The following is a 15,441-nucleotide window of genomic DNA, read 5'->3' as shown; positions in this document are numbered from 1 at the left end:
CTCTCTTTCTATTTTTCTCTTTCTTTTCTTCTTGTTCATTATCTTTAATTATATATGCAATATCTAATCGCAAAGAATAACAAAGTCACGAACAAACACGCTATCATCATCTTCATCGTAGACAAGTTATGCACAATATAAGTTTAATTATTATTTTAAGGCTTACCTCTCTCTTTTTATCTCTCACTTTTTCTCTCTGTCTTCTCTTTCTTCTCTCTGCCTTTTTCGACTTTTTTCAATCCAAACACAATGATAATCAGAGGGAGCAAGGTCAGGGCTATATGAGGGATGGTTTAAGATCTGAAATCCTAGGCACCCTATAGGCACCTAGCATCCTAGACAACCACCGTGCACACAACTTGTGATACTTGAGAATCTCCGTGACAATAGTACGAGATACATTCTCTAAGGGCTCAGTCACAATGAGAAAAATAAGGAATAAGATAAAGGAATAAGGAATAAGGGAATGTCGCATCTCACTTCAGTACATGTACATTAAAGTGAGATGCAACATGCCTTATTCCTTATTCCTTTATCTTATTCCTTATTTTTCTTATTGTGACTGAGCCTTTAGAATGTATTTACCCTGCGCGGGAGTTTGAAATGCCTGGGGTATTTGTTTCGTGAAATATGAAATTTCAATTTGTTCTGTTACTTTTTAAAACATCCTTATTCATTTTTCTTGTCCTTTTTCTCTTCCATAAAATATGTACTGTGAAATATGAAAGAGAGAATAATTATACTATAAATTAATATAACCTAATATACTAATTAGTTTTTATATATCCTTTAACTTCAACGTGCTAATATGTAATTTATAATAATATCGAAAAAGGATAGCATATTGACTTTGCAAAAATTTAAAATTAGTAGTATCTATTTTTAATTCTTCTTTTTTAATATTTACAACTGTACATAAAATTATAATCAATTATAAGTATTACCATATACATTTTATAAAACTATTGTAAAGTTCATAAATTTAATTATCTATGCATCTAACTTTAATATATTTATATTTCAAGATATTAAAAATTACCTCTTTTATTAATTTCTACCGCTACTGCAAGTTTTACCTTTTACACTTAATCATCCATTATATCTTGTTCTTTTCGAAGACAATCAATACTGTAATGCAGATGAATAATATAATATCCATGATGTGGTACATCAAAGTAATTAGCAATACATATATATACATATCGTAAAGAACCATATACTAATTTGTCTATAAATACAATAACAAACAAACTTATTTACTCTATTAAATAATATTCTTAACCTCTTCAATAAAAATTTGGCACAAGTAAGGCTCACACAGAAAAATACAGAACGTAAGCAGTATAACTTAAGCAGTAAGCGGATCAGTCAATTCTTTCATCTTTTGCCCATGTTTATTCACTCTCCTATTCTCTTCCTCTTTCCTTCTTTCTTTTAAACTTTTTTTTCCTTCCTTCTTTCGTTATTTCACTCTTTTCTTTTTTTTTATCCAAATACTTTAAATCTCATATTATGTCGTAGACCCATCTATGTATAAGATATAACCTTATACAGTATCGTAAAACATTTGTATATGTTGTACACAAAACATGTTATAAGCAATGTTAACAGGTAGGAAACAAATACTTCTCACTGAAAATAAAATATAACACAAAGTATCATTCTTAAAAAATTAAGAATAATAAAAATTATAAAAAAAGTAAAAACGTTTTATAAAACTTATCTGGAAAATAATCTTGAATACATTCAAAAGGAAAAGAGAAATCTTTGTTGACGTAGCAGTAAATGCTAAAATATTTAAATGTTTAAATGCTTGAATACAATGCATGAAAAATGTAACGTTGTATAACAACATGACTTTTAAATGACTTTATACAAACAAATCTTTTTATTTAAATTGATTTTATGTCTCGCAAAGATATAAATACATTTTTAATAATTAATTTAAAGTCTCGAAAAATAAAGGGTATTTCCCATTATAATAGTCGAAATGCCCTCACTCCGCTTTTCGAAAAAAACCTATTGGAACTTATTTGTAAACTAAAAAGAATAACTTCTATCACCCTGTCCGCCTCCCCCTCCTCCCTCTCCTTCCTAGGGTGGCTAAAAACCCCTTTTCTTGTACATTAATTTTTTTCTCGAAAACCTGCTAAAAAATCTGTAAAAATTTGAGTATATAAGAGACATACACCAAAATATACCTAAATTTTTTCAGATTTTCTCAAGGTCATCTTCAAGGTAAAAAAAATTCCGAAAAATTTTAAATCATTATAACATTAAAACAAAAAACCATACATCGAATTTTATTTTTTTTAAATACGTATTCTAATTTGTTCTAAATATACCAACCGATTTTTTTAAGTTTCTGTAAGTGCGCCGTCTTCAAAAATGCGAAAAACTGTATTTTTTAGGTTATTTTGATGTCTATCTCGAGAACGCCAAGGTCGAAATATCTGAAAAAGTTTGGGTATAAAGGGGCCATACACCAAAATATACCCAAATTGTTTTAGATTTTTTGAAGGTTATCTTCAAGGTCAAAAAAATTCAAAATAATTCAAAACCGTTATATTTTCAAAGCTAGGAGGGCGGCAACCCCAGATTATTTTGAAAAAGAAAAGTAAAGTAACGATTATTTGTTAAACTTTTGAAAAAAAAAGTGGCAGTTCCCAGTTTTTTGCCTTTCTAAACCTTCCCACACAGCAGAAAGCTCAACAAATACCTTTCAGAGACCTTCGCAAAGCGTTACAAAAAAGATCCCACAAATGTCTCATATATGTCTTACAATTAGATAGTGAAAATGTCCGCTATTTTGTCACAAAGACCTTTATGAAAGGTTGCATAGACATCTCCTAGAGATTTTGCTACCATCTCTGAGATGTTTTGCAAAACATTTTGAGTACGTTGCATAGAGATATCTGACAATTATTACATACGTTCATATAGTAGGATAAGTAAAATCGTTAGGTAAATGAGAGAACAAACTATGTTAAACCACAAAATAAATTGTATTTGATTGCATAAACATTTTGTTCTCGCATTTACTTACAATCTCATTTATTCCATATTTAAGCCTATCTCTTTAAAGTAGGAGAGACCGGGGCTAAACCGCCAACGGGGTTGAACCGCCAAATCAAATATCTCGGAACCTGTATATTGTGCGAACTCGCTATTAACATTGTAAACGCTGCTTATGGTACCCATGTGACCAACGGAGTTTCGGCAGGTTACCTGCCGTGTTATGATTTTTACGAGGGCAAACGTGTTTTCGGAAGGTGAAAGTGAAATTTTCTGCGCGTGGAAATATTGTAATATCTGCAATAATGTTTGCTCTCCAAATCTCGAGGTACGTGATTATAAAGAGTAATGCATGCTGAACACGAATCCAGTGTAGTTTTTTCATTATCGTTGATGTCTAATATTTCGTGGGCGATCAAACCAGAAACTTATGTTTGGGGCTTATCCGCCAGTAAGCACCCGGGGCTGGTCCGCCAGTCTCGTCACTGTGGCGCGCCGGGCGCACGACTTCAGCTCACGGCGATTTCAGGTTAGGTTTCCCTTGAGCGTGATTCTGTCTTCCCTTGCACGTGCGTCAGTTTGTGTAGGAGGGAAATGGTACGCACGTATCGTCGCAAAACGGGTGTTTTGGCCGACCGAAAAGATGGCGGACCGTTGTTTTCGAGATCGCTCACGCTCACGGCACGGCGAGGTACGGCGGTACGGAGGTACGTCGGCGAGGTACGGCGAGGCACGGCACGGCTCTGAGATCCCGCGATTTCCGCGCGAGAGTTGACATGCCGCGCGCGCTGTAGATCGTCCCGACTCCCGGCCGCGGTAAATCGTCGTTTTGGTCGTTGTGTCAGTGACAGTCGCGCGTGCGACCGCATCGTCCAGCGTTCGCCGCATCGTCTCGGCGTCATTGTCGCCGCCGTTGTAGTGGTTGTGGTGTCGGTGGTGGTCATCGTCGTCGTCGTCGTCGTCGTCGTCGTCGTCGTCGTGGTGGTCATCGTCGTCGTCGTCGTCGTCGTCGTCGTGGTGGTGGTCGTGGCCGTTGTCGTCGTGGTGGTCGTGGCCGTCGTCGTCGTGGTGGTCGTGGCCGTCGTCGTCGTGGTGGTCATGGCCGTCGTCGTCGTCGTCGTCGGCGCGTCGAGGAATCGGCGCGAGGACGCCGTCGAGTTGGTAAAATGGTCGCGCTCCACCGCGAGCTTTTCTAACCCCCCTGTCGCTATTTATCGCTCCCCCGCGAGAAACGCGGCTTGGTTAGATTGCTCGAGGGTCCGCGCTGATCCTATGGCACCGGAACGCCGTCACGCGTATTCCCCGTGGTTGCCCGCGTTGACAATGTGACGTGCCGTTGGGGAGTTTACGATTTGGTTAACCTCTGTATTCACGTGCCTAAATTGTTTTATGGAATAAGTAAAACAATTATTTTTTAATAATGTTTTGCATAAAAATTTTAAATAAATTTTTATATTTTTCTCTTAAAAAACAATTATTAAAATGTATCCTATCATTTTTCAGGATTAGATGTACGTATATGTATTGAAAATGCAGTGTGGCGGATTAACCCCGGGGGGGTGGCGGTTCAACACCGGCATTTTTGAGATTTCAATTTTTCCACCGTTGTCGTTTTTGCTTTATACCGGTTAAACAAAGCAACATAGATAATAATTTCCTACATAAATTTTGTAGCTAAAGGTTCACTCTTTACAGTGGTATACCACATTTAACTAAAATTATTTATTTTTTTGTTAAAAATCGGCACCGAAAAAAAACAGGCGGTTTAGCCCCGGTCTCCCCTACTCCCATTTCTCTAAACCCTACATAAAGTTATATGAACTTTTAATTTTATTAGATTTTACCTATGTATATTTTTGATCGATATTTAGTCCCGAATTGAAAGGTCGCTGACCAAGTTAACAAAATATAATTTTATCGTACTTTATTATTTTGTATTTAAATGGAGTTGCAAAATTATTTTTTAAAAAATATAAAAAAAATTTTTAAAATATTTTTAAATGTAGTAAATTTAAAAAGTTTTGTAGTCTCTTTAAATTGTTTATAATTAATAAATAATTGTTTATAATAAATACATTTGTCGAACTATGTAGCTATCCGACAATCAATTGCCCTCGTTGCTGCGATAGATTTGCCCTCTGCTACATAGTTCAACAAATGTATTTATTAATTATAAACAATTTAAAGAGACTACAAAACTCTACAAACAAAATACAATTAACTACAAACAAGCTTTTTTATTTTATAGTATGTTGATGTATCATATGATGTTAGCCGCCGCGACTGACACTTCAAATATTTAATTAAAATATAATTATGGACTAACAAACAAAAATGAATGTACTACAATAATAATCTACAAACGAAATACAATCGATTCCTAATCTATTTTTTTAATTTTATGATACATGTCGGCTAGTTTTATGGTCTACAATTAAATAATTAATTATAAACTAACAAACGAAAGTAAATGCACTACAATAATCTACAAACGAAATACAATCGATTTCACATTTTTTTTAAAAACATGTCACTAATTTTTTTAAAAAAGTCTCAGTCGTCGGCTAATAGTCCGGGAGCCCACCGCAAAAATTTGGGTCGATCGCTTTTATGACAAATTTTTACTCGAAACAGTGGGTAATGTACCGCACAATACTAATTGCTTGTCAGCCAAAGTCGTACCCCCTGCTTTATATCTTATAACAAATTGTTAACAAATGAAATTGTGCGAGGTACTTCACTCATTGCTTTTATGAAAATTTTCTGTTTCAATAGATAGGGGGCAATAAAATGGACCTTCCAATACCCGGCTGCCACCCCTCATCCCCTGCTTTAAGGGTGGCTGCCGATGTCCAATATGACAATATTGATTAACTAACCTACACCTATCACTTTTATGGACGAATGACACATCGTTGGAAAGCTCGTCAAATTTCCTTCAAAATAATACCCGGCTGCCGCACCTTCGCCCCTGTGGAGGTGAGGCTGCCGAGGTTTTAACTCGCTGCGCGAGTCCATTCGAAAACGCAGTTTGAAATGCGCGCTCTATCGTTTATGTGTGCGTACGACTGATACATACTATATATTTTTTTTGGCAATTGTCACTGCCTCGCGTGCTTACGTGCCAATTTTTCGATTTTGTCGTGGTTTCTCCATGCTTAATGCGACGATGGTCAAGTGTTTTTTATGTGGAGAAGACGGCAATGTCAATGGATGTAGCGACGAAAATTATAACAAACTGACAAAAATAATTCAATTCCGCAATCGGAAAAAGTTCCAGTACGGCAACTTGTCATTGTCAAAACAATCAGACGTTGGATACCATTACAATTGTTTAAAGAAAGTGAAAACTTTGAACCCAAAATACCGAGAAGAATTCGAAGATTTTTGTCGCGAGAAAAACGTGAGTTTCCATCAGTTTTTCAATTTCAGCGTTATAATAATTTTTGATGCTCATTAACCTCCAATTTGTAAAGCAACGTCCATGCACTCCATCTGACGTAACAACACAGGAGAATGACGTGGTGGCACATTTACCCTTGCAACCTTGTGAAACTCATGACATTCCAGAAAACAACATCGATGAGTCTTCAAAGTCGGAATTTGATACGGTATTTATGTCATTTATTTTGGTATCAGGTGCGGATTCACGGGAGGGATGGAAGTAGAGGGTATAGGCCGGTTTTAACCCAGGAGCTCCGAGGGGGGTAGAGGGGCAGGGGGGGGTTCCGCGGCGCGGGGTATTCCATGCCCGGTAGGCGAGTGGTCCGCGGATAGATAGACAGATAGACTGATAGACAGATAGACAGATAGATCGATAAATAGATAGATAGATAAAGTCTAAGAAAGGAGAAGATAGTATCTATCTATCTGTCTATCTGTCTATCTATCTATCTATCTATCTATCTATCTGTCTAAGGATATTTCTATCTAAGGAGTCATAATTTTGTAAATTCAGTAGTCGAACTGGAATGAATATTAACCGTTTCTGGAAACGTATAAAAATGGAGTGTCCTTATTCATATTGTTACAGAAAACTATTGTCGCATCAACGCCAACCAAGCCGATCCCGCAAAAAAGTAATAATGATTCTTGTACATCGAAGTCTTTAAAGTCAATTGAAGATACGAGTCAACAACCACTGGTATCTTCACCTACGTTGATATCAACCAAGCCAACCTCGCAACAACGAATCGAAAACATTTCCGCATCCAAGTCTCCGTTGCCCGCTGAAAACTTGATTCCAGGTTCCCTAGCATCTTCATCTGCGTCAACTATTCCAGATACATCACAACAAGTACTCCCTTCTGTTGAGTCAAATCCTACTAAAACTGATAAACGTTGTATCTTTTGCGGCATTGAGAGAAAAACAGTCAAGGGTAAAGTAGTGAAAACATGCAGTTCGCCTTCATCATCAAATGTAGTCGTGTCCATTAAAAGTATGGCAAACGAACTGGAAGACAATGATTTGATACTGAAGATATCTCAATACGATCCTGTACCGTACCATACACATTGCTTATCATCTTACAAATTTCATTATACTCAAAATACAATGCAGAAAAAGAAAAATGATCCGTGGCACGAAAATCGACAATTGCATCAAATTGCTTTCGAGGCTTTATCGTCGGTCATACAGCAGGAAATCATTGAAGAAAAAAAAGTTTTTTTCCTTGTTGAATTATTGTCACGATACAAAGCTTTGCTTGTTGAGTACGGGAATAATGTTAACGTTAAAGATTTCGCTTCTTACACAGCTGACAATTTACAAAGAAAAATAATGTGTGCTTTCGGTGAAAATGTTACGATAGAGACTTCTGATCTTGCGTACGGAAAAAGAGTCGTGTACAACCGTGATATTAGTTCAGTTGATTTCGCTACAAAATCGGTAATTGCTGCTGGTCGCGAGAACTCTCAAACGAGAAATGTTGCATTTGCTTTGCGGAACTCTGTAAAATCTGTTGCTACTCGCAAATTGCCAAAGAACGTGACTGTTGAAAATGTACTTGAAGGAGAATGCGACATCCCCGACGACTTATTCGAATTCATTTCTGACTTAGTTTGTGGGCCTGATAGTCGTAGGAGAAAATCTTCCGAGGATAGTTTCAAAATCAAATCAATTTGTAGTGACTTGATTTTTCTAATCAGCAAAGGCAATGTTAGACCTTCGAAACACCTTGCACTTGGGTTAGCCATGAAATCGATCACAAGCTCGAAAAAAGTCCTAACGATTTTAAATAGATATGGTCACACTGTTTCGTACAATACGGCGGAGGAAATAGAAACCGAGATGACTTATACTCATTTCGAGGAAAATTCGGTGGTTCCCCCTGGCATTCACGCAATTGATGGTCTTCACACTCACGTTGCTTTTGATAATTTTGATCGATTCGTGGATACTTGCGGCGGCAAGGACACTTTACACGACACCGTTGGCATAGTTTATCAAATTGATAACGCGGAAAATATTGCAGCAGCTGCAGCAGAATTTGTCGAATCGTCTTCCCTGCAATCTTTAGAAAGTGTCGAGCAAGACCCAGTTCCGAGGAAACGTAGGAAATTTGATGGAGTAGGTGACGAAATTAGAAGTTACTATCACAAGCCGAATGCAGACATGCTATTGCTCCCTTTGACTACCATAATTGATTTTATCGATGGATGTAAGGAAGCAAAAAAAATCGCTACAGACAGGGACCTTGTGTGGCTGTTGTCTTTGTATGTAAATCCATCCGAGCCAATGTGGCTTGGTCATAATTGTAGAATGATCAACGACGAATCCTTGTGCCAAACAGTAGAGTATTTGCCCCCAATAAATGCATCTCCCGTCACGTATGATGTAGTTCACGAAACACTGCGTTATACGCGTTCTATTGCCGAGAAATGCAATCAGAAAAAAATAATCGTCACTTATGACCTGGCCATTGCAAAAATGGCAATGCAAATACAAAGAGAAGAAAGCCCACTCTTTGACGACATTTTCGTGAACCTCGGCGCTTTTCATATGCAGATGGCATTTTTCAAAGTTGTTGGAAAATACATAGATTCCTCAGGTTTGGTTGATATCTTGATTCATTCTGACGTTCTTGCGGGGGGGTCGGTGAATGCATTCATCGACAGCAAGCATTTCAATAGATGCAAACGCATCTATCCTTTGCTCAGTGCTGCCCTTCAGATACTACATTTCCAACGTTTTCTCGATGAATACAATATTGATGTTCATGTCTTATCCGACGATCTGTTAGAGTTGAAAAATAACCCAACGGGCCTCAATGAGCCACTTCCACTTCGTGATTCGCTCAAATCTGTTTTGAAGGAATATAAGAATTTCTACGATATGACTGTGGCTGGCATGCATGGGAAAACTGCTCAATTCTACATTCTATTTGTCGAGCTTATTTGCATCCATCACAGATTTTCACGGAGCATCAGATGCGGCAATTTCGATATGTATATCGATTCGATTTCAGACATGACTGATTTGTTTTTCGTCATGAACCAGCCAAACTACGCTCGATGGTCTGTCGCTTATTTGAGTAATTTGATCAGTTTAAAAACTGATAATTCCCCATTGATGGCGGACTTTGCTCAAGGGGCTTTCGGTGTAAAACGTACTTCGAACAAGTTAGCACGGGCTCCTGTTGATTTGACTCTCGAGCAAACCATCAACGCCGATGCTGGCAATACATTGACAGGAGTGTCTCACTTCACGAATTCGTTCTCTGCACGACAAAGGTGGGCGTTGAGCCACAGTATGCGAATAAAAATCGTATCAAAAGTTTTGGAAGATATCTCTCTGTCTCGTAAAGATGATGTTTCGCATTCTTTGAAAGCTAATCGAATCGAGAAAGATCGAAAACATCTCGACGCTATAATTCACACCATCAATGAGAATTTAAATCCTTTCGACGTTAATGTTGATAAAAAAGAAATGTTCAACATCTCTACTGGAAAAGCGGCCTCTACTGTGGTTGTTGAGTTTTTGACAACCTGTCGATCATTGGGCCGCGAACAGAAAGAGCGTTTCATCGCCTTATGTCAGGAAAATCCCAAAAATTTCAATGAACGTATAAAACGGAATAAGATATGCAACTTCGCATTCGATTCTGTTAAGACAATACGGAAAAGCGCTGATGGAAAGAAGCAGGTCGTGATGAAAATGGAAAGAGATGTTTTTGGACGACTTTTAAAAATTGCTCTTGAAAAAAAAATCGACATGGCAAGGTGTTTTTCCTACCCATTGGTCCCTGTTCCTCCAGCTCTATTTCAGTTTGACGGACAGATGTGCAAGACTGATAAATCAGTTTTGGCCAAAAAACTGATGTCTCGCGTAGAACAAGCACGGCCATCTTCAGTTGATGTCGAAATTATTGATGGGTTTTATTTCCTTCATCAAATGGGAACTGCCGTCCCTCATACGTTCGAGAAAATTGCCGAAAAATTGCTCGTTAAACTTTGTGCATCCAGTGCCTCTGAAATTCACTTGATTTTCGACACCCATGTTTCACCCTCCATCAAAGATTGCGAGCGTCAGAATCGAAATGAGTGTGATATCCCGTATAACATCACTGGTCCATTGCAAAAGAGGTCAGGCGATTTCCAAAAGAGTTTGAAAAATTTCAAATTCAAACAAGCTCTCGTTCGATTTCTCTCGGTACAATGGGAAAATTCGTGTTTGGCTTCAATCTTTGGACAAAAAAAGGTTTTCGTTACGGCTGAAGAGAAATGTTTTTCGTTCCACTCTGACAATGCAAACGTTATTAAAAGCGAAGAGATTCAATTAGAATGCTTCCACGAAGAAGCTGACACACGAATAATCTTCCATTTGAGCAAACTCGCTCCTTCTTCGAACGTACTGATTAGAGCCACAGACACTGATGTTCTCGTGATCCTGTTAGGGAATATGGAAAAATATCCCGAATTGAATATTTGGCTGTTAGGAAAGACCTCTGGCAAAAATCAATTTTGCATTAGTTGCAATGAATTGGCATCGAATTTAGGGCCAGATTTGTGCAAAAGTTTGCCTGCATTTCACGCTTTCACCGGCTGCGATTACTCGTCATCGTTTTACGGAAAAGGAAAAGCTACCCCTTTCAATATATTCGAGAAAAATCCGAAATTTCAAAAAGTTTTCGAATCGCTAACTGATCCTTCAAATATATTTGACGAAGAGAAAATTGATTCCGTTCAAGAATTTACATGTTTGATTTACAGCGTAAAAAATTGCACCAGTGTCAATGAAGCAAGATTTCGGATCTTTGACAAAACATATGCGAGTTCTAAGAACGAGAAAAAATTCGCGACTAAAGTAAAGGGTTTTGAATCGACTCTTATTCCGCCTTGTTGGAAGTCTCTTAAACAAAAAATGTTGCGAACCATCTACATCAATTCAATGTGGCGCAATGCCACTGAATCTCGTTGCGTCAAATTACGTGCTGAAGATTGTGGATGGTTTGTAGAGCATTCTGGCGACAACACTAGTTTGAAACCGACGTGGTTCATTGGGGACGCTTTACCTTCGACAATAACTGAAATTTTGCAGGAAGATGCCAGAAATGATTCAAGTTCAGAGGAAATGATGAACGATACTAACGAAATTGTAGAAAAGAAAACAACCGACGACCTTGATTTTGATGTAGATTTTTCGGGAGATGAGTCCTCTGACGAATTTTACGATGAATAATTTTCCATCTTCTTGCAAATGTCTGTTATTGCTGTTTTTTTCATTCAAGTTTCACATGGCTATTGCAACACAGCATATTGTTAATTAATACTTCTTCTCAATGATTTCGTAACATATAAATAAATACATTAGTAAACTACAAAAAACCTTTATTTCTTTACCTCCACGAAAGCTTTGCTGAAGTAACCCCTCACTTAAGAATCATACGGCAAAGTGAGTATAAATATGTCTAATCAGTTAAACATGACATCTATCCTTTGCCTACAACTAAATTTTTTAGGATCTTTTACTTATGATAATTACAGATCAATAACTGTGTTATTTATATTTACGTAAATGATTACACAGATGCGACTCGATAGTACAACTTTTCGAAAATTCTAATTACGCTTTCCTTACACTCCATAAAAGATTAAAAACAGACTTGAAACTCGACTCGATAATAAGATCATACATTTTGACTACTACACTCAATGAATGTCGAAAAATATATAAACAACACAAATTCTTACCTACTCTGCCATTGTAACAATGTGACATTCAGGAGAATAATAACATTTGGAGAACAAATGGGAACACATCGCTCTGTCCTTGTCTAGAGCGTGCATTTCAAACTGCGTTTTCGAATGGACTCGCGCAGCGAGTTAAAACCTCGGCAGCCTCACCTTCACAGGGGCGAAGGTGCGGCAGCCGGGTATTATTTTGAAGGAAATTTGACGAGCTTTCCAACGATGTGTCATTCGTCCATAAAAGTGATAGGTGTAGGTTAGTTAATCAATATTGTCATATTGGACATCGGCGGCCACCCTTAAAGCAGGGGATGAGGGGTGGCAGCCGGGTATTGGAAGGTCCATTTTATTGCCCCCTATCTATTGAAACAGAAAATTTTCATAAAAGCAATGAGTGAAGTACCTCGCACAATTTCATTTGTTAACAATTTGTTATAAGATATAAAGCAGGGGGTACGACTTTGGCTGACAAGCAATTAGTATTGTGCGGTACATTACCCACTGTTTCGAGTAAAAATTTGTCATAAAAGCGATCGACCCAAATTTTTGCGGTGGGCTCCCGGACTATAACATCATACGAATGAGGCAGGAGCCATTGATTAGAATGGCGTTGATCCCTTTTCAATTCGCATTAGTGCGCAGAGCGGGCAGACAACCGTTCCGAATTACTATGCGTTTCATGCGCAACTCGGAACGAACCCTGAGGTTACGAAGTATCTTTCTGCCCATGGTGAAAGGAAACAAGGTGTGCTCGGTAGAGGGATGCGCAGGACTGGAACAAGCGAGCGCTATGTTGGATATAATAGATATTCTTTATATACGTGACCAATATCATCAATGTCTCCCGCTTGTTCCAACGCACTCATTGGTTATTAGAGAAGGATGCGCAAGAGCACATCTGTTTTCCTTCCACCATGTTTCTGCCTGTGCCTCTATTATTTTGTTCTTTATATTTGTATTGTTTTATATTACTTTTATTATCTCCAGCCAGTACAATATGGAATCAATCTGAAACAAACTTATTTCTAGGATTTTTCTTTCCTCGTGTCGAAAAGAAAGTTTAGAAAGGCAAAAAACTGGGAACTGCCACTTTTTTTTCAAAAGTTTGACAAATAATCGTTACTTTACTTTTCTTTTTCAAAAAAATCTGGGGTTGCCGCCCTCCTAGCTTTGAAAATATAACGGTTTTGAATTATTTTGAATTTTTTGACCTTGAAGATGACCTTCAAAAAATCTAAAACAATTTGGGTATATTTTGGTGTATGGCCCTTTTATACCCAAATTTTTTCAGATATTTCGACCTCGGCGTTCCCGAGATAGAAGGCAAAATAACCTAAAAAATACAGTTTTTCGCATTTTTGAAGACGGCGCACCTACAGAAACTTAAAAAAATCGGTATATTTAGAACAAATTAGAATACGTATTTAAAAAAAAATAAAAATTGATGTATGGTTTTTTGTTTTAATGTTATAACAATTTAAAATTTTTCGGAATTTTTTTTACCTTGAAGATGACCTTGAGAAAATCTGAAAAAATTTAGGTATATTTTGGTATATGTCTCCTATATATACTCAAATTTTTACAGATTTTTTTAGCAGAAGGTTTTCGAGAAAAAAATTAATGTACAAGAAAAGGGGTTTTTAGCCACCCTAGGAAGGAGAGGGAGGAGGGGGAGGCGGGCAGGGTGATAGAAGTTATTCTTTTTAGTTTACAAATAAGTTCCAATAGGTTTTTTTCGAAAAGCGAAGTGAGGGCATTTCGACTATTATAATGGGAAATACCCTTTAATAATTAATTGAAAGCTTCAAAAAATGAAAGAGAGAAACTATACATATAACTCATTATATACGAAATTTTTAATATGCCTATTATCTCTTTGATTACAAAGGTAAATTCTCAACTTCTCTCTCTCTCTCCTCTCCCCCTCTCTTCCCCTCTCTCTGTCTGTGTCTTCTACTGTTTCCCTCTCTTGTTCGTTATCTTTAACTTTGTCAAACACATCTAATCACGGAGAAAAAAAATTATGAAAAAACACGCTATCACAATATTAATCGTCGACGAGTTACGTACAATATAAGTTTAATTATTATTTGAAGGCTTACCTACTTCTCTCTTTCTCTTTCTCTGTTTCCTTCTTTTTCTTTTTCTCTCCTTATCTTTTTCTTTCTCTGTCTACTTCTTCTCCTCTTGTTAATCATTTTTAACTTTGTAATATCACGCTATTATCATCTTCATCGTAGACGAATTATGCATAATATAAGTCTAATTATTATTTTAAGGCTTGCCTCTCTCTCCTCTCTCTCTCTCTCTCTCTCTCTCTCTCTCTCTCTCTCTCTCTCTCTCTCTCTCTCTCTCTGTGGAGAAAACCAAAGTTATGTTAGTAAGAGGAATTAGAAAGAAAGTCAGTGAGGAAAATTTAAAAGTTTATCTAAGAGGTAAGGAGCTAGAAGTTGTGACAGAAATTAAATATTTAGGAATAATAATTGATAAGAACTTAAATTTCTCGAAGCATGTGGATTATATTAGTAGAAAAGTAGGAGCGAGGTTAGGCGTTATGCGAAGAATTAGTATGGATATATCAGCGTATATGAGATGTATAGGTATATAGAGCAATAATTGCTCCGTTGTTTGATTATTGTGGATCAATTTTGGTGGGCGTTAGTAAAACGAATGTGCAACATTTGCAGAAATTACAGAATCAAGGTATGAGAATTATTCTCAGGTGTAATAAAAGAGTAAAAATTGTTGATATGTTGGAAGCGTTGCATTTCATGTCAATTAAAGAAAGAATAGAATATAATGTCTGTATAATTGTGTATAAAATTATGAAAGGTTTGTGTCCGAAATATTTGCGGAGAAAAATAGAAGTAGTGCAACACGAAGAAGGAGTTAGTACTAGACAAGTAGGTAATATATATATAGATAGATGTAAGACTAGTGAGGAACAAAAAATGTTATTGTACGAAGGGTTGAAAATGTATAATGCGTTACCAATAGAGCTAAAAAGTGAGGAAAAAATTCAAAGTTTTAGAAAAAAGTTGACAAAGTATATTATAGCGAAAGAGAGAGAAACAAATGTGTAGTAGGAGTGAAATTGGATACGTTAATGATAGCATGTGGTTAATTGTGTTTGTATTATGTATATTTTTTATTTTTTGTAATGTTATGATGTAGCTACTGCAGCTAATAAACGACATTCATCATCATCTCTCTCTCTCTCTCTCTCTCTCTCTCTCT

The sequence above is a fragment of the Temnothorax nylanderi genome, unplaced genomic scaffold, assembly GCF_030848795.1.
Source record: "Temnothorax nylanderi isolate EJ_2023f unplaced genomic scaffold, tnyl_v1.0 TNYL_tig0515_pilon, whole genome shotgun sequence".
Classification (NCBI taxonomy): Eukaryota; Metazoa; Arthropoda; class Insecta; order Hymenoptera; family Formicidae; genus Temnothorax; species Temnothorax nylanderi.
The sequence above is the reverse complement of the archived record's forward strand: the minus strand, read 5'-3'. Positions refer to the sequence as shown.